General features: G+C 45.8%; 1 non-coding gene across 1 annotated transcript; it reads left to right on the forward strand.

Annotated features, from left to right (window-relative positions):
* The first annotated feature begins 11,949 nt into the window (after window positions 1-11,949).
* TRNAG-UCC (transfer RNA glycine (anticodon UCC)) lies at window positions 11,950-12,022 on the forward strand. Its single transcript has one exon. It is a non-coding gene; the product is annotated as a tRNA-Gly (tRNA).
* The last annotated feature ends 8,206 nt before the right edge of the window (window positions 12,023-20,228 follow it).

A 20,228-nucleotide genomic window follows, 5' to 3' on the forward strand; every position in this document is an offset into this window, starting at 1 on the left:
TGGAGTGATATTTATTTTTTCAGTTAGTTTTTTGGTCATACTGCACGGCATGTGGGATGCTAGTTCCCTGACCAGGGATTGAACCTATGACCCCTGAAGTGGAAGTGCTGAGCAGTGGGCCACCAGAGAAGTCCCAAGAACTGCTCTGATTTGAGAACATTCAGGCAGGTGTGCCATGGACCCTCCTCCTTCCTGAGAAGGACCCCAAGTGCCCCCGCACTTGGCTCCACATTTTAGATGAAGCCTCTGAAGGAAAGAACGGCAGAAGGGAGTCAGAAAGGAGAATGGAGGAGAGGAAACAGAGGATAGAAGTAAAGCCAGAGGCAGAGGAGGAGCGTCAGAGGCAGCACTTTTGCACTGGAAACCAGAACAGGAAAGAGGAGAGGGTGGGGCCTGGAGAGGGTGCGGACGCAGGCCAATGTCACCATCTTACTTGTTCCTTCCACAAGGCCTTTCTCAGGACAAATCCATTCTGTAGCCAGCAGCTGCATGAACCATCCTACAATACTACTAGGTCAAAATTTTCAATGGCTTCTTGTAGCCCCAAATCACTAGCTTTGCACCTAAAGTCTCCATTATCTGGTCCCAATCTGCCTTCTCAAACTCATCTCCCACTGAGCTGTTTATAGAGGATTATTCTAAATTATAATCTTCCTTGCTTGCTCCTTGGAAGAAAAGCTATGACCAACGTAGAAAGCATATTAAAAAGAAGAGACATTACCTTGTTGATAAAGGTCCATCTAGTCAAGGCAATGGCACCCCACTCCAGTACTCTTGCCTGGAAAATTCCATGGACAGAGGAGCCTGGTAGGCTGCAGTCCATGGGGTCGCTAAGAGTCGGACATGACTGAGCGACTTCACTTTCACTTTTCACTTGCATGCATTGGAGAAGGAAATGGCAACCCACTCCAGAGTTCTTGCCTGGAGAAACCCAGGGACGGCGGAGCCTGGTGGGCTGCCGTCTATGGGGTTGCACAGAGTTGGACACGACTGAAGCGACTTAGCAGCAGCAGTAGCAGTCAAAGCTACAGTTTTTCCAGTGGTCATGTATGATGTGAGAGTTTAACTGTGAAGAAAACTAAGCACCAAAGAATTGATGCTTTTGAACTGTGTTGGAGAAGACCCTTCACAGTCCCCTGGACTGCAAGGAGATCAAACCAGTCCATTCTAAATAAAATCAGTCCTGAATATTCATTGGAAGGTCTGATGATGAAGCTGAAACTCCAATACTTTGGCCACCTGATGCAAAGAACTGACTCCTTAGAAAAGACCTTGATGCTGGGAAAGATTGAAGGCAGGAGGAGAAGGGGATGACAGATGAGATGGTTGGATGACATCACTAACTCAATGGACATGAGTTTGATCAAGCTCCAGGAGTTGGTGACGGACAGGGAAGCCTGGCATGCAGTCGATGGGGTCACAAACAGTCAGACATGACTGAGGACTGAACTGAACTGAGCTGATTCTAAATGAGAAGAGACAAGAGGCATAGACACTAATGCAAAATGTCATCCTTGATTGAGTCCTAGAGTTTTTCTTAGGTAGCTGTAAATCATTGGGACAATTTGAGAAATTTAATGGCTCACTATTTGTAATATAGTAACATATTTAAATAATATATCTTTATATTTAAATGATCATATATCATATGATACAATAGGTCAAAGTCTCATGGGTATGATCATTGTATTTTGGAAAACACGATGAAATGTTTAGGTGTGAAGTATCATGATATCTGCAACTTGACTTTAAAATGACTGAGAGAAAAACAGAGGGAGTAAATATGGTGAAATATGAATTGATTAACAAACTAAGTGAAGAGTATTTATTATAAAATTCTCTTAATGTTTCTAAAGATTGGAAAATGTTCAAAATTAAAAGTTGGTTTGAAAAGAAAATACCAAAGCCTAAAGTAGCTTGTGGCCTCTATCCGCCATCACTACCAGCTCCTCCGGTCCAAAGTCCATCGCAGCCTACGACTGGGGTCCATGAACTGGTCCTGGCTCCATCTCTTCCACCTCGCAGTTCTCTTACCACTCTCGATGCTCATAAGCCTTCTCACTGTTTCTAGAGCCAAGCGTGGGTATTATAACTAGAGAAGCAGACAATACACATATTATCTGATAAAGATCGACTTGTGTGAGTGCAAGAAGAAAAACAACGTGTATGCCTGCCTCAGGGCCTTTGCACTTATGGCTCCTGTTGCTTGAAACAGTTTCCCCTGGGGTTAGAGCTTAGTCACTCACTTTCTTCGGGATTCTATTCAAGTATGACCTCTTCAGAACGATCAGTCCTGGCAATCCTATGTGAAACAAAATCCTCACTTACCTCATTATTCTCTATCCCCTTTCTTTGTTTCTTGTTTATGCAAAACACTTAGCACAACTTGACATTATGTTATTTATTTTATTATTCATTTACTGTTTATCTGCCTTTGTCATTATCTGTAGTGTCTAGAACAGCAGATGACACATATTTTAAACTATATAAAGAAACAAGTGGATAACTGAATTGTTTATATATTAATTTGACACATAACTATGCCTGACTGGGCTTCCCAGGTGGCTCTAGTGGTAAGGAACTTATCTGCCAAGGCAGGAGATGTAAGAAATGGGGGTTAGATCCTCGGGTCAGGAAGATCCCCTAGAGGAGGGCATGGCAACCCACTCCGGTATTTCTGCCTGGAGAATCCCATGGACCAAGGAGCCTGGAGGGCTACAGTCCATAGCATCACAAAGAGTCAGACACGACTGAAGCAACTTATCATGAACGCATACCTGACTGCCTATTGCTGTTTACCTTGTCCAAGTATCTTCCATCACACTTAGTTTTGGAAAGTTACCTTTTTGTTAATTGATTCTTTCTGTTTGTTTGTTTCCCAGTTGTCTCAGTGATAGTCAGAGCTTCCCAGGTGACTCGGTGGTAAAGAATCTGCCTGCGATGCAGGAGACACAGATTTGATCCCTGGGTGTAGAAGATCTCCTGGAGAAGGAAATGGCAACCCACTCCAGTATTCTTGCCTGGGAAATCCCATGGACAGGGGAGCCTGGTGGGCTACCGTGCGTAAGGTCACAAAAGAGTTGGACACAACTTCTCAATTACACAATAACAGTTTTTCATGGGCTTCAGTCTTTTAACTGAAATAAAATAAAATAGAGACCATAAAGCCCACTTCATAGGCATAAACTGGATTCATAGAGTAAATGAAACAGATGAATGACACACAGTGCCTAACAGCGCCCTGTACAAAGCAGGCTGTGAGCTTGTCAACTGTACCTTCACTCCAGGTACGGAAGGAGATGGGAATGGCACATCAGGTGTCTTGTCCTGGACCACACGGCTGCTGGGCTGCCTGGCCATGAGTGGGGCACCCCCCTAGCTGCATCCACCTCAAGGTCACCTGCCTGGCACACACCCAGCCTCCCTTCCTCCCTCCATTCAGATCTCCTGAATGCCCTGACCTCACCCAGCACTTCACTCTGAAGATCTCTGAGGGCTTCAAAGACTCCTCTTCAGATTCAATACAGAGGATGTTCCTTCTGGGTATGTACACAGGTGGGGGCAAGGCTAGAGGGTGGGGCCCAACCATCCCTCAAAATGAAGCCACACTCCCTCTGCTCTGCTTTTAAGGAGATTTTCCTGCACTACTATTTCCTCTGGGGCTTCCCTGATGGCTCAGAGGGTAAAGCATCTGCCTGCAATGTGGGAGACCCGGGTTCTATTCCTGGATTGGGAAGATCCCCTGGACAACCCACTCTAGTACCCTTGCAAGGAAAATCCCATGGACGGAGGAGCCTGTTAGGCTACAGTTCATAGGGTCACAGAGTCAGACACGACTGAGTGAATTCACTTTCACTTTCACTATTTCCTCTGCTGTCAGTGGAAAAAAAACACAAAGTCCAGTTCATCACCACATAGGCTCTGGGGTGAGGGCTTGGGCCTGGAACGGTCTTACTCTCTAAAAAGCAACAGGTGGTGGCCCTGCTTCTCACGGGTGGAGAATGAAAATGTCCAGTCAACTGCTTAAAAGCCATACTTTCCCCCAAGATTACCCAAGGTAGTCCCATTTTTACTTATTCTGTCTCTGTAATCTTTTAAAATGCCCCAGAGACCAGGTGTCCAAGTCTCATCTCTTTAAGACTGCCTTTCTTCCCTAAAACAGCACCAAAATCCTTTGTTAGCTGGTGAGCTCTCATTATTCAGAAAGCAGGATCACCGTTTGTCCATTACGGTTTAAACTCCCTGGGTACCGGGTCTTCGATGCACCTCCCTTGAGAGACAGGGTCCCCTCTCCTGGAATCTGGGTGGACTTGGGACTGCGTGGACCAATGGGTACAGAGAAAGTGACACCATGTGATTCTGAGGCCCCAGCATTAAAGGCCGTGCAGCCCCCCCATCCCAGGTTGACTGGACACTTGTCCTCAGGGCCAAGCAAGAACAAGAGAAGTCCAACGACCCTGAGGCCCCCACACCCAGAGGGGGTCCTGGCTCAGACAACCCTTCATCCAGCCCAATCTAGGCACCAACAAGTGAATGAAGATATCCCTCAGTCTTTCAATCTTCCCAGCTGAGGCCACTTGCGTACCATGGAGACAAGCCTATTCTAATTTCTGATCCATGTCATTAAATATCAACCTCCTGTGCCACCATATTTTGGGGTGATTTATTGTTCAGTACCCTTGCCTGGAAAATCCCATGGACGGAGGAGCCTGGAAGGCTGCAGTCCATGGGCCCGCTAAGAGTCGAACACAACTGAGCGACTTCACTTCCACTTTTCACTTTCATGCGTTGGCAAAGGAAATGGCAACCCACTCCAGTGTTCTTGCCTGGAGAATCCAGGGACGGGGGAGCCTGGTGGGCTGCCGTCTATTGGGTCGCACAGAGTTGGACATGACTGAAGCGACTTAGCAGCAGCAGCAGCAGCATTGTTCAGTAACAGATGATGAGGCCCAAGTACCATGTCTCTAAACCTGGGATTCTGCAAAACTTAATTATACAGACTGAATGCCCTAACTCAGGAGGGGATGGGGAAGGGGGGGGCGGGGGGTGGCTAGGCAACAAGTCCACTAGGAGTTGTTGATGGAAGAAGAGGCAAAGTTGGACCCACATAAGAGTTGTCTGGAGTAGAATTAGCAGGAGAGGAGAGATAGACAAAAAGAGACATCTTTTTTTACTTTATTGTAATTCTGGGCTGATCTTGCAAATAATTTTTTTTAATAAAAAGAAATTGATAGAGAAACAAAGACTAATGTGATTTCAATAGATGGCTTTATTCAAAGATTTTCGTGTTGCCTGGAAAGAAAGTGAAAGTGAAAGTCACTCAGTCATGTCCTACTTTTGGCAACCCCATGGACTATACACAGTCCATGGAATTCTCCAGGCCAGAATACTGGAGTGGGTAGCCTATCCCTTCTCCAGAGGATCGTCCGGACCCAGGAATCAAACTGGGGTCTCCCGCATTGCAGGTGGATTCTTTACCAACTGAGCTATCAGCGAAACCCTGTCACATGGGACTCTGCTCAATGTTATGTGCCAGCCTGGATGGGAGGGGGTTTTGAGGAAGAATGGATACATGCATATGATGGCTGAGTCCCTTCACTGCTCACCTGAAACTACCCCAACTTTGTTAATCGGCTAGACCCCAATCCAAAATGGTTTTGATATTTTAAAATATTTTAATTAAAATAAAAAATAAAATTATAAGATTTTTGTGTTGAAATTTGCCAGTGTTGGAGGTGGTATTTTGTCTCATTTAGTTTCAATGTTTCTCCAGCATTTTCTCTCCCGGTTACCCCAATGTTCTTTGGGGTCCTATGGGGTGAGCTACCAAGAACAAAGGCCAAAGTGGCCACTTTGAGTTGCAGTGTGCTGTTGCAACTGAAATACTGCGTGTCCTTAGAAGGACTCAGATGTCAAGGAAGAGCCTTGGGCTGAGAGGAGGAAATGAGGACGCACCAGCGTGACGTGTGCACGCGTGTGGAGTCGCTTCAGTCGTGTCCAAGTCTTCGCAACCCCGTAGATCACAGCCCACCAGGCTCCTCTGTTCATGGGATTCTCCAGGCAAGAATTCTGGGCCAGGTTGCCATTTCTTTCTCCGGGGGATCTTCCCGACCTAGGGATCTAACCCGCATCACCTGTGTCTGCTGCACTGCCTGTGGATTCTTTACCCCTGAGCCCCTGGGTGAACCCTAGTGTGATCCTTAAACCTGGGCAAGGCATGTTAACAAGTCCAGGCCTCAGTCTGGTCATTCACAAATTGGACTCAGTGATCCAAGTTTCCTTTTCTAACATTTTGGAGAGAAAGAAGTTAATATTTATTTATTCTGTGTTAATATTTAATACTTTTGCTAGGCCCTCTATTTAGGTTATTTTATTTACTCTTCCAAAAAAAAAAAAATTCCTAAGAAGCAGTGTCCCCATTTTGCCTATCGGGAAACCAAGGCCGAGTGGGATGAAGGTTTCAGTCACTGGGACGTGGAGGGATGGAATTTTAGAATCAACAGGGCCACCCCCAGGGGATGCTCCCTCCCTTTCTGCCCCCACAGTGGTTCCCACACCTTGTGCCCAGAGGCTTCAAGAGTCTAGTTCTGCAGTTGGTTCTAATCCTCCGTAGTTAACAGGGAAGGTTCTAACTACATTCTTTTCTACTGTCATCAGCTACTTAAAGTGGCAAGAAACAATAGCCTCTTTCTCTGCTCTCCTGGAAGGGTGGCTCCTGGACCCTTGCTGAGTCTCTGAGTGACAACCAGGGCAGACTTTCCAGCCTGACTGCCCCCAGGGGCCCTGGGCAAGTCTAGAGGGATCCTGCCACCCAGCTCTTCCCCGCAGAACTGTTAAGTGGTGTGAGCTTCTACTTACCCCATAAAGAGAGTCCCCCAACCCTAGTATATTTGGCATATATTTGATCCATTACAGGACTCAGAAAAGCATATCATGACCCTTTTGACAAAATATTAGGGACTCCTCTTGATAAACAAACCCACTCTCTATGGCCACAATGCCCCTTATCCAGATGCCTCACACCTGAGATCTCTTCTCTCACACCTGGTGTCTGACTCCTGAAACAATCACCAAATGCTGACCAAGTCCCACTGCAGGGGACCCTGAGAGTGGCCATTGGGAACTGTAATATCTAAGGATGTAGCTACAGAGGGGTTACACTCATAGGCTTTGCCTCTCTTCCCGTGAGGAGTTGTGGGGTCTACTTCCCCTCCCCTTGGCCCGAGGCTGGCCCCTGTGATTGCCTTTGACCAACAGAACACAGTGGAATAGTGACCTTGCCCATCCCCTCTTCAAGGTGGACCTTAAGAGAGATGCAGCTTCCACTTCTGTGCCCCTTAGAAGCCCTGACTGGAAGAATGCTGGCCACCCTGGGACCACCATGCCATGAGGAAGCTCAAGCTAGCCCTGCAAAACCGCTGGGCTGAGCCCTGCCAGCATTCTTGACCCACGGAATCATGAGCAATACAACAGCTATTGTTCTAAACCACTAAATTGCGATGCTGTTGGTTAAGCAGAAACATAGATAACCGAAATAATGTAAGAGGATTAGAGCACCAAACCCATGGGGTTCAGACGACATACAGTGTCATTGAGCAATTGAGTCAGAATGGCTAGGAAGTCTGCACAGAAGGAGACCTGAAGGTTTGTAAGAGGAGATGGAGTTGGATGCATGCAAGGACAGGGTGTCGGGGAGGAAATTCTACAAGATACAGCTACTCCACAGGCCTCTGGGGAAATGCCCTGAACACCCATCAGACTCCTCTTTTATTTTCACTTCAGCAGCTTGACTGCAGAGCAAACCGTTAACCCTGGAGCATCAGCCTGAATTTGACCCAAAGTAGCCCATTATACGGAGAAGGCAATGGCACCTCACTCCAGTACTCTTGCCTGGAAAATCCCACGGACGGAGGAGCCTGGCGGGCTTCAGTCCATGGGGTCACGAAGAGTCGGCTACGACTGAGCGACTTCACTTTCACTTTTCACTTTCATGCATTGGAGAAGGAAATGGCAACCCACTCCAGTGTTCTTGCCTGGAGAATCCCAGGGACGGGAGAGCCTGGTGGGCTGCCGTCTATGGGGTCGCACAGAGTTGGACACAACTGAAGCAACTTAGCAGCAGCAGCAGCCCATTATAAGTAGGAGATTTCTCCAGAGTTCTGTTTTATCTCTCCAACTGCTATGAATTTCATATTGCATTCCATACTTTATTCATCTATATCTTAACATTAAAAAATGTTTGAAATTTCTTAGCAGTTAAGTTACCTCAACCACTTCAAGGAAAATAGATACTCCAGGGAAAGGGGTCACAATGAGACAGGAGACTGTGTAGACCCAAAACACACGTGCACCCTGAGGGGGGGAATCAGCTTCACTCTCTGTCTGTGGCCACAGACTTTGGGGTTTTCCTTTCAAGATCTAGTCACACATCCTTAGCAGCCATATCTAGCCTCTGGCATCCCCTCATCCTGTTTCATTCCCAGCTTGAAGCTCCCCCTAGGTTCACAAGGGGCCCAGCTCAGGAGAGAACCCGCCGACTCCCTTCAGATGTGGATTAAAAATGACAGTCACCCGACACTTTTGTTCTTCTATCTCTGATCCAGGTTCCAGGTCAGCCACCAGTAGAGTGTTTGGAAAGCAACCTGAGGTGATTCTCAGCCTTTCCAACACGCTCAAATGCTCCCCCAAACTTCTTTTTCTTAGAGAATTCACACACACCCACCCACACACACACACACTCATGTCTACAGCCTGTGTAGATACGTTGACACTTGGAAGCAATAGAGAGGAAAGCTTTTATTATTGTTTGCCATTTGAAAATGATTATCCAGCAGGATGATGTGTATTGAAGGAGACAAGCCACAGTTAGCATCCCGGGGAGCACTCCCTCCCTAACCTGGGTGAGCCTGCACCACCTCCCAGCTTCTCCACTGGGGACTGCCTAGTGCCAGACTTGGATGCCGACCAACACAAATTAAAGGAATAAACGGCCTCCTAGACGGGACGCGGGATGCAGGAGAGTGAGAATGCTGAGAATTTTAAAGGGCTCATCACCTCAGTAGGAGACAAAAAATAAGCCTCAGAAGGAGCAGCTACTCCAACAGATGGTCACCTTCTCCAGTTCGGAAGGTCTCTGGTTCTGGGTTACCCGGTGATTACAGAGGCAATCTCTCCTGTGCCCACATCCCTCCTCCCCGCCCTCCCCCTGCCCTGCCCTGCCCAGGGCCTCCAGTCCTTCCTACAGCAAATCCTCTCTCCTCTTGGGTCCTTTCTGGAAATACAGTCAAGCCTTGTTTAAAATCATGAGGCTCTAAGACGGCACTCTGTGTGAGAACACAGCTAACCAACTTGTGTTCAAAAGTGGATCTAGAGGTGGCCAGGGTTTAATGGTATCTGTTTGGGGTGATGGGAATGCAACAGTCACACAATGTGAAGAGTGGACTAAACGCCCCTGAATGGTTCACTTTAAAAATGGTTCATTCAGGGCCTTCCCTAGTGGCCCAGTGGTTAAGAATCCATCTGCCAATGCAGAAGACATGGGTTCGAGCCCTGGTCTGGGAAGATCCCACATGCCAAAGGGCAACTAAGCCTCCACACCACAACTACTCAACTCCCCATGCCACAACTAGAGAGTCGAGCTCCACAATGAAAGATCCTGTATGACATATTTGCACACTGTAACTAAGACCCATCATGGCCAGATAAATAGATATTTTTTAGAGAAAGTTTCATTTTATGCCATGTGAATTTCACCCCAAGTTGGAAAAAAAAAATGATCTCACAAGAAAAAGTAAATCCTTCTAGAATTTTATTAACCAGCCCATATTCAACATTATATGATTGTTCCTAGTTCCTTGCAGGACAGGACTTGAGAGGCTCCTAGTACAGAGAGAAAGTAAAATCAGCGAGCTGCCCAGTAGGCTAAAATTAACCGACCCTCCACAATCTGGATTTGGCAAGTGGCTAAACTTCTCTCCTGTTCCTCCTTTGTAAGCTCAAACGTGTCTTATGAGCCTCTTGAGAGGAGCTCATAAAAGCAATGATAGACTCAGGCCAAATCTTGGGGGGCAGGCTGTATGTTTGACCTCCTAATAACTTCATTTCTTTTTCAGCCCCCAGCCAGCCATCTCCAAGAAGCCCCCACATCAGGCAACGCAGAATTTTTCTTTATATATGATTTTAATCTTCAACAGCTCTGGCTGGTTCAAAATAAAGAGAAGGGAAGATACTGGGAGTGTGTCCCCTGCAAATTTTAAAAAAGAAAATGAAAGCAGTCTTGTATTCCAACAAGTCCTTGTGATACTCAGAAAAGAATCCTTCTGGTCAAAGAATATTTTTATTTCGTGTGTCTATATAAATAGGCTTTTTTTTTTTAATAGAAAGCACATCACTAGGGTCTAACACAAACGTGGTTTTGATTGAACCAGACTTACATTTATATCTGAAGCTCGTTGGCTAACAATAGAACTGGTTTTCCCATTTGCCAACATCAATGTTGACCTGTTTTCACCTACATTTTATAGACGTCAGGAAAAGAAACTGTGCGCTAGTCAGGGGCGTACCCTGGCCTTTCTCAGCCACACTCACTTGCATTTTTTGCAGCTCCTTTAAATTCCCCTTGTCACAAAAACTAACAATAAGGTCAAGTATTTCAGAAAGAAATATTGAATTATTATCCAACTTTGTCAAACAGCCAAGAGCCTACGAAAGCTAACCACGAACTGCAGAAGGGCGGATTAACCTCAGGCCTCCCAGCCCTGCCTCCATTGCTCAGGGAAGGATTTTTGGCACCAGGGGGGCACCGGGAGGGTTGGGGGGAATGGGAGCTGGATGGCTCACAATCACGTCCCAGTGTCCGTCCCTGGGGAGTGTCTTGTTGCTCTCGTTTGCTGCTGCAAAAGAGCCAGCTTTGATTTTTCTTGGAGAAAGTTCCAGGCACCCTAACATCTCAGTCATGCCAACACCACGAGGCTGCCCAGCTCTCCTGATCCCCTGGCCGTATCCCTGTCCATCAAGGCTAATTTCTATGACAACATAAACTTCACTGTGTCGCCAATAAACTCAAACCCAATGGAACTTGATGCAGCCAGGACGGAGAATGACAGACGGGCAAGATGTCAGGGCTGGAAATAGAACTCGTTCCACCAGCCAGTGGTTTGGGAGGGGTACAGAAGGATTTGTGTGTGTGTGCATGTGTTTTATTTGCTCTAATAAGTCTAATAAAGTTCCATTAATCAATAAACCACCTCTTGCAGAGACAGGAATAAAATGCAAGGCCCCCTGATGTGAGCTTCAGGTAGAACCAGGACTCTCTCCCTCATTTTCACTCCAGCCCACAGTGGCTAAGAACACGGGTCCCCTATCACCTCAAGGCATCTGGGCAGGGTTCTGGGGCAAGAGGGAGAGAGAAAGAAGAATGAGGGTTGGCTTTCAACGGGGCAAGGCAGGGATTAGCCTGTAGGAAGGCAGCAGCTCCAGGAGATGTCAAAAAAACCATCCCAAGCAACTTTCCTGCCCTTTGAGCTGGGTATGTGACTTTGGAAGTGAGGTTTCAGTGGTTCCAAAAAAAACCTTTCTTGAAATGCAAATACACTGACTCCTCAAAGGTGAGTGTCAGGACATTTTCGCCTTATAAAAGAAGAGATCCACAATGCAGGGGTAAATGGTGTGGGCTCACGGAGAGACACAGGGTCCATGGGGGTCCTTCAGGGGCATGGCAGGCCTCCAAAGGAGGGGTCTGGAGGGGTAGGTAGAGAAGATCCCAAAATCCTGCTTTAAAGTTTTACATAGGGTCAGTCGTGAGCATAACTTGCGTGACATTCTTTGAATAGGTCTCATCCAGAGCATAAACGTGTCCCAACCATTTATACTGGTCACTCTACTGAACGCTGAAATGTCTCAGGTGCCAGATCATCTCTCACTTTCTCATCAAGACTCCAGTCCAGGACTTCCCTGGTGGTCTAGTGGTTAAGACTCTGTGCTTCCAATGCAGGGGGCCCAGGTTCAATCACTGGTTGGGGAACTAAGATTCTTCGTGCCCTGGCATGGCCCAAAAAGTAAAAGACTTCAATCCACTTGGTAGCAGAGGTTGAATAATCAGTTTTATCTGAGCAATCAGATAAAGCATATCTATACTTGGTCCTGAAATTTTGATATTTTGTGCTGTCATCCCTCAATGTTTCTTACAGTGGTGTTTCTTCTGTTAAACATCAAGATCGCACATTTTTATCTTCATGCTGTATATTTTGATAGCACGGGTCTTTAATTATTCTGGTATTGAACATGGTTTCTGAAATGAGACTCGTATCACACAGAGACTCTGATACTGCTCACCCAACCACCTCACTCTAAAGCCTCTGAGAAGTCCTCTTTCCCATCCTATGTATGGATATGTGATCTGGAACACTACAGATCGCCACAAGCCTGGGATGGCCGTATCACCTCTTTTTCCTTCTGGAGAGCTGTATGTGGGGGCCTGCCTGCTCCCAGGTACCACACTGCAAGGTGGACTGGGGCTGACACTCAAGCTCGGCGGCAGACCCAGAACAGCAAGGAATGGATTACTCATTCTTCCAGATCCAGCTCAAGCGTCATCTTCCTGTTGCTCCCGGGGGCTGCTGCCTGTATGGGGTTCCTCTACCCTTGGTTCTCTACCACTGAGAAAGGGGCGACAGAGGAGGAGATGGTTGCATGGCATCACCGACTCAATGGACATGAGTTTGAGCAAACTCTAGGAGATAGTGAAGGACAGGGAAGCTTAGTGAGTGAAAGTTGCTCAGTTGTGTCCGACTCTTTGCAACCCCGAGGACTATACAGTCCATGGAATTCTCCAGACCAGAATACTGGAGTGGGGAGACTTTCCCTTCTCCAGGGGATCTTCCCAATCCAGGGATCAAACCCAGGTCTCCCACACTGCAGGCAGATTCTTTACCAGCTGAGCCACAAGGGAAGTCCAAGAATACTGGAGTGGGTAGACTACCCCTTCTCCAGCAGATCTTCCCAACCCAGAAATTGAACCAGAGTCTCCTGCATTGCAGGTGGATTCTTTACCAATTGAGATATCAGGGAAGCCCAATAGGGCTTAGCGTGCTGCAGTTCACGGGGCTGCAAAGATTTGGACACAACTTTGCAACCAAACAGCAACAACCCTTGGTCCACAGCTCTCTTGTGGCGCTGCTGTGCCGTGTTGTCACTTACAGGCTTACTTTTCTGTCTCTCTGAGTAGATGGTGAATTTTTAGGGGGCACAGAGTATATCTCATTCACTGTCCTTTCCTTTCCATCATTTCTAGTGAGTGTTCAATCAGTGTTTATTGAATGAATGGCCCCTCCCTCCAGGCCAGATGAGAGTCGGGGGTTGTGAAGCAAAACAATGACAACTGTTCTGTCAAGCAAGGGATAGGGCAAAGCTACAGATTTTCCCTCTTCTTAGCCTTCCACTTCCTTCTGCCCTGTAAATGGCTTTGCACTTGTGTCTCACAATCACGAGACATAATAAGGCAGTGCCTATCATTAAACAAGCATTAGATGATTAATCACATTCTAAGTTTTGTCTAATAACACTACACCTGGTACCTGTGTCTCCCATCTTTGCACCACTAGCATGGTTTTCTGCTTACATCTTTAAAATTGAAGATATGTGTTGGTTGTAATGTAACTCAGATGGTAAGCAGATGAAAGGTAAAATTGAGATGAAAAATCTGTCTTTTTTCAAGATTAGCTGTCATGTACCATTTCTTTAGATGGCTAGGACATCAGGTGAATGAAATCCAGAATGTGGCCTCCTGTCTATAGTCAGAGCATAAAACAGCAAATAGAAAGACCTTGGATCACAGCAAGGTCATGACATCTACCTTTAGTACTGAGGACAAGCGGACCTCTTGTCCACTAAGGAACAATCAGTTTGAAGCATGTTGCCAACAGACAGATCACCTTTGTTCAGGAAGGAATGACATTCATCCTCTTACACCAAATTTCTTACTAGGTCAGACCTGGTATCTTTACCTATGATTGTAATGAAGTCATGTATAATGGGTCTTTTTCAATAAGGTTAGCTGGAAAAGATCCTGATGTTGGGAAAGATTGAAGGCAGAAGGAGAAAAGGGTGGCAGAGAATGAGATGGTTAGATAGGATCACGGACTCAATGGACATGAATCTGAGCAATCTCTAGGGGATAGTGACAGATAGGGGAGAGTAGCACGCTGCAGTCCATGTGGTCACAAAGAGTTGGACACTACTTAGCGACTGAACAACAGCTGGAGTATGGTATGGAATTCGTATGTTGGAAATTAATTCACATGTGTATAAGAAATTTTTAACAGAATCAGTTTAAGTTAATAACAAATGGAAATAGGTTCATAAAAAGTAAAAAAGTAAATGAATGCTTAATGAAAGGATAACGCAGAAGATGCTACTCTCATAAAGGAAGGAAATGCCCCTTCCAGGGAATGAGCTTGAGAACTACTTAGAAATAGATTCCAACCCTTGACGTCCCCTCATCCGTCTACAGCGTGATCCTGCAAAAGTGATTTGACCTCTCTGGGATTTCATTTCCTAATCCTCTACAAAAGGGCCACTTTGGCCAATTCTGTGAGGAACAGTGGACCTCGTTATCTCTCTTAATGCTAGGCAGACTCTAGCTGCCTCTTAAAACTCCCCACAATTTCTCCATTCTGAAAGCCACTCCACATCTATAGATAGGTGAGAGTTGCTGCATGGAACCTTAGCAGACCATCTGGAAGGTAATATATCATTGCCTACACTTCAGGAGAAGGTCAAGAGAGGTTAAGTGGCTTGTTCAAGGTCACACGTTTGGTTAGTAGGGATCTGGAACTCAGATCTTTTTTTGCCACTTACTGCTTTCCCCTTTCTTTTGTTTTTATTATTATTTATTTATTTATTTGGCTGCGCTGCAGGGCACATGGGATCTTAGTTCCCTGACCAGGGATTGAACCGGTACCCCTTGCAGCAGAAGTGCAGAATCCAGACCACTGGACCACCAGTCCCTCCACTTCCCCCTTTCAATACGTCGCTCAGCCCCTTCATGCAGCTGCAGGACTGTGACAATAGGAAAGAGAAAATGCAAGAGCAGATTTCCCCCTCTGATTATATGAAAATCATCCACTTTTTCAACACCAACCCTCCCATATATTATGGTGGAAATGAAAGGCTTGTATGACTAAATATAGATGTCGAGTACCTTACAAATACTTGAGTATTTTAGGAAGTGGGAAATGAAATTGGCTGTAAGCAGAAATCAAAACTATCTAAATTCTCTCTAGAAACGAATCATTAACTTTTTAATCTCTGTTTTTGGCCACGTGAAACATTCATGAATTTGCTTAAATAGAGAATGGCATGACAGACATCTCTTATTGGGATGGATGAATTGAACAGAGATGCTTGCCAACACGCTTTTTAATGGTGGTGAGCCTTCCACTATATTGCTCTGCTTATAGTAGATGTTCAAGAAATATTTCCAGAAAGAAAAAAGAAAATAAGGCAGAGAGAATGAGAGGGAAAGAGGTCGTTCTATTCTCTGGGAATTTGGGAAAATGGGATATTAATTCCATATAAAATAGATGTAAGGAAATAGTCTGTAAAATGCTTTAAGACAGTTGGAGAGAAACCTACTTATTCAGTTAAAGAGATTTAGATGATTTAGGGCAGAAAACACTGAGATTCCATTCCCAGGCTCCTCCAGGCCCCTGTACAAGTACTCAAAGCCATGTACACATCAGGTATCCCAACTCAGACCTGGGGCCTCCAAGATCAGTTCCGCCTCTTAGTGATGCCAGTTCAGAAACGGGGGACCCGGGGGCAGGACTCGTCACCTGCCCCTTTGTCAGGTGGCAAGAAGGACCCCAGAGCCACTCTTGGAAAGGCAAGAGTTGAAGTTGACAGGAATTTCTTGGTCTGGGCCTTTCTCTTGTTAAATGAGGGCAATGCTGCCAAATTGGGTTTATTAATACCTTTTTCAGCAGCAACATTAACATGAAACTCAACATACCTAAATGGAAGACCTTGGAAGAAATCACATATTGAGGGTTGAGGTTGGGGCAGAGTCAACATTTCTGTTTTGAATGTGCCCATGCATTTTAAATTTATCCTTTATGCTATGTGATGTCTCTGAGTTCCTTCAGGGAAGAGGCCATGATAAGCCAATTGCCAAAGTTAGACATGATGTTCAGTAGAAAATTAGTCTATAAAATAAGTTAAAAAAGATTACTTTGAAAGAGCAACATTTTTTTAAATGTCCAAAGAATATTTTTAAAAAAGGCATTCCACTTGGGGCTCTAGCTGTATTGAGAGTCAAACTATTTGGAATCTTTATAGACACATTTTAAGAGAATCAATTTAGTCATTCAGTTCAGTTCAGTTCAGTCGCTCAGTCGTGTTCGACTCTTTGCGACCCCATGAATCGCAGCACGCCAGGCCTCCCTGTCTGTCACCAACTCCCGGAGTTCACTCAGACTCACATCCATCGAGTCAGTGATGCCATCCAGCCATCTCATCCTCTGTCGTCCAGGCATAACAATAATGCTTGTGCATGCTCAGTTGCTTCAGTCATGTCTGACTCTTTGCAACCCCATGGACTGTAGCCCACCACGCTCCTCTGTCCGTGGGATTATCCAGGCAAAAATACTGGAGTGGATTGCCATGTCCTACTCCAGGGGATCTTCCCAACCCAGGGATCAAATCCTCATCTCTTGCATTGCAGGTGGATTCTTTACCCACTGAGCCAAAAAGAATCTGCTTGCCAGTACAGGAGATACAAAATATGTAGTTTTGATCCCCGAGTCAGGAAGATCCCCTGGAGTAGGAAAAGGCAACCCACTTCAGTATTTTTACATGTAAAATTCCATGGACAGAGGAGCCGGGAGGGCTACAGTCCATGGGGCACAAAGAGTAACTATAAGAGAGTCCATCTATTTTATATTTATTATGCTACAGACACTTTGCTAGGCTTCCTCATATCTCATTAAATCATTTACTTTCTTCACTGATGATAAAGGAGAGTGTGTCTAAAGTTTTAGCTTAGGGACATAGTCTTTAGAATTATACAGATCTAGGCTTGAGTCTTAATGGCTGTGTAACTTGGGCAAGTCTAAACCTGTTTCCTCATCAGTAAAATGGGGATAAAGACAGTACTACCTTCTTCCTAGGTTGCTGGGAAGATTGAGATAGTCTCATGAAACATTCAGCCAAGTGCCAAGGGCATAGTCAAGTGTGTGATGAAAATTAAATGTTGTAAGTATTCTTATTTGATCAGGTTATAGTACCAAATATGACTTTTCCCCAAGAAGAAATTAAAACAATGGCCTCAGTGCCATCCCAAGAGTGGAAAGAGGTAAACCATCTTCTGTCTCCATTGCCTTCTCCCTGGAATGGTCATGCTAGTGAGGTCTGGGCCTAACAAACTTCAAAGACAGCTAACGAGGAAGAAAACAGTGAGAAAACAGTAGCTAGGCTGTCCTGTCCGCATTGCAGGGAAGGGAGCAGCAACCAGGAAAAGGAAGTACCAGGGCTTAGGAGGATGATGGGGACAAAGAAGAAAAGCCGTAAGGAGGACTTCATTGGTGTTGTTTAGGGGCTCAGTCATGTCTGACTCTTTACTACTCCATGGACTGTAGTCTGCCAGGCTCCTCTGTCCATGGAATTCTCCAGGCAAGGACACTGGAGTGGGTAGCCATTCTCTTCTCCAGGGGATCTTCCCGACCCAGGGATTGAACCTGTATCTCCTGCATTGGCAGGCAGATTCTTTACCACTGAGCCACCAGGGAAGCCCCAGGAGAACTCTAGGGACCTGATTACCAGTATGAACCTCTCTACCTGCTCCTAACATCCATTCCTTCTCTCACTCCTGCAGACTTTGGGCACAAAGCCCCAAGGAGAGGCAGTCAGGGAGCCAGGCACCCTTGCTCTCCGGGAAAGAAAGAACTGGGTGGCGAGAGCAGACCTCAGTGTGCAGCTGGGTCAATGTCTGCTGTGGTCAGCCCAGCCCTGCAGAGCCCCACAGTGGCTCTGGCAGCTCCCTGGGAAAGAAGAAAGCAGCATCTTCCATGTGTGGCAGACCCTAAAACAAAATAAGAACTGCGAGATTTGATGGACTCTGACAGGGGGAAGAAGAGAGCGAAAAAGATGGAACAAAGATGCCATTTTAAAATCATTGGCTCAGGTTCAGGATTTCACTATTTTCTATGGCAAGGAGCAAGTAAAAAAAAAAAAAATCCCTCCTGTTGATGAGTTGTTGTTTTTTATTTTTTACAGTCAGTGAAAGCCGGAGGGCACGGGGCTTCCGATTTTTCCCTCACGGGGGACCTGGGGGCCGGTGCTCTGGAGAACTCAGAAAAGGGCAGGATGGCCAGAAGGCAGCAAGGCCCCCAGCAGGCAGCACGAGTGGAGGAGGCACCGGGGCAGGAGGACACTCTGTGTTTTCAACTCAGATTCTGTGATCTTTCTGCCAAACGGGGGTTTACAAAGCGAAAACCTCCAGAGCATTCTCATACTTTCTGGCTTATTCGCCTGGTGTTCATCTTAACAGGAATCAGCTGCTTGCCTTCTCACTTCTCCAGCATGTTGCCGGGGAGAATTTAGCATCTGGTCTGGCTATTATTAAAAACAAGAACATCCTGCTCCTTTGGGAGAACAGCACCACTGGCAAGAAATGGACAGAGATATTTGCATTCAGGATTCCAGAGCTGGTTTCGGTTCAATATCTGCTCTCCCCAACCCACTCCCCACCCCCATCCCAGGCTTTCATTTTGAAATTTCCCCATGCATCTGTCATTCGCATCGTGGTCTCCTCTTGCCCGAAACAGAGAGACAGAGCGTAATTTTTCCTTTCACTGGGAGGCAAGAATCGCTGGAGTTGTTCAAATACTGCCCGGCTCCTTCAGTGTGATAAAGTTGAACTACCAGAGGAAAATTTTTTTTTTTTTTTTACAACTGCGGAAATGAAAAAGTAAACAAGACTGGGGCTGCATGGGTATTCAGACTCCAGCTTTTTTGTTGTTGTTTTCATCTTTTGCTTTTTATTTTAAGCATTGGGCTAGAAGCCTGAAGGAACCATATAATATGAAAAACCCTGAGAGGTTTTATTAGCCAATAAAAAAAAAAAAAAAACTGAGTTTCTATTAACCACTTAACTCCTTGCTAAAGTTCCGCCTTGCATCCCTCCTGGATCCTTCCCTCCCTTGGATGCTTGAGAAGAGTGAAAGTCAGTCCAGAAGTCTCTCCTCCACAGTTTGAGTTCCCAGTGTGCCCCAGAAGTTGTGGTAGAGAATTACAGTCAGTAATAATCTCTGCCTTTCTCATCTGTAAAACCACTAATAAGATCTTGATAAGGAGTTGGATTTTCTACACCCTCACAGCCACACCCAGAAAGACTCTCCGGGCACACGGCTAAAAAGGAGAAAGGTCACTGTGATTTTCAAGATTTCAATATTAAATGACTGTGAGGGAAAAAGAGAATTGGGCTAAGACATTACTGGGGTCTGTCACAAGTCCCACAAAAGGTTCCTCTCATTTTAGGGCAGAAGAATAGAGAGAAACTCACAGAGAAACAGAAAGTGAAACTGGCCAGAGTTGCTGCACTGTCAGAGATGGAAGCAGTTATTAAAAAATAAATAAATAAATGACCTAATTTAAGAAGGAAAGGATGCCCAAGGAGCTTTAAATGATAAAGCCATTGTATCAAGGCCCTCACGATTACACACATCACATGGTTTTGTGTGTTGGCCTTTTGCTATTTTTAAATAATACACTTGCACTTTTTATACCAAAGCATTGTCTGATTGTGTTTTGGGAGTTGCTGGTACCCTCATCTCTCAAAACCCCGCTCTGGCTCTGCCACTGTACCCTATATCTCCTGACTCCATGGATCCTACTCCATCTTCCTCCCTGCACTGGTTTACCCTGGGACTTTGGGTTCTCAGAGAGAAATGCCTCAAGGCAGTAGGAGAACAGGGCCACACGAGACCTGGCTGCAATTCTGTGTTCTGACCTCTTCTGTGTGGTGAAGACAAAACTTGTTCTTGAGGGGCTTGTGTGGAAGTTCTTTAGCTTGTCCCTGGCCCTCCCCGGCCCCCATTTTTTCCTAGCATTCTGCTAGATGGTCTTGGTTTCTCCATAAGGATGGTATCTCTGGGGGGAGTGGGGGCGGGGCAGGGGTGGTATTTCTCCCTTCCTATTGGCTGTGGAGTGACACAGAACCGGGAACAAAGCGT

Source organism: Bos mutus, chromosome 23 (assembly GCF_027580195.1).
Source record: "Bos mutus isolate GX-2022 chromosome 23, NWIPB_WYAK_1.1, whole genome shotgun sequence".
NCBI lineage: Eukaryota > Metazoa > Chordata > Mammalia > Artiodactyla > Bovidae > Bos > Bos mutus.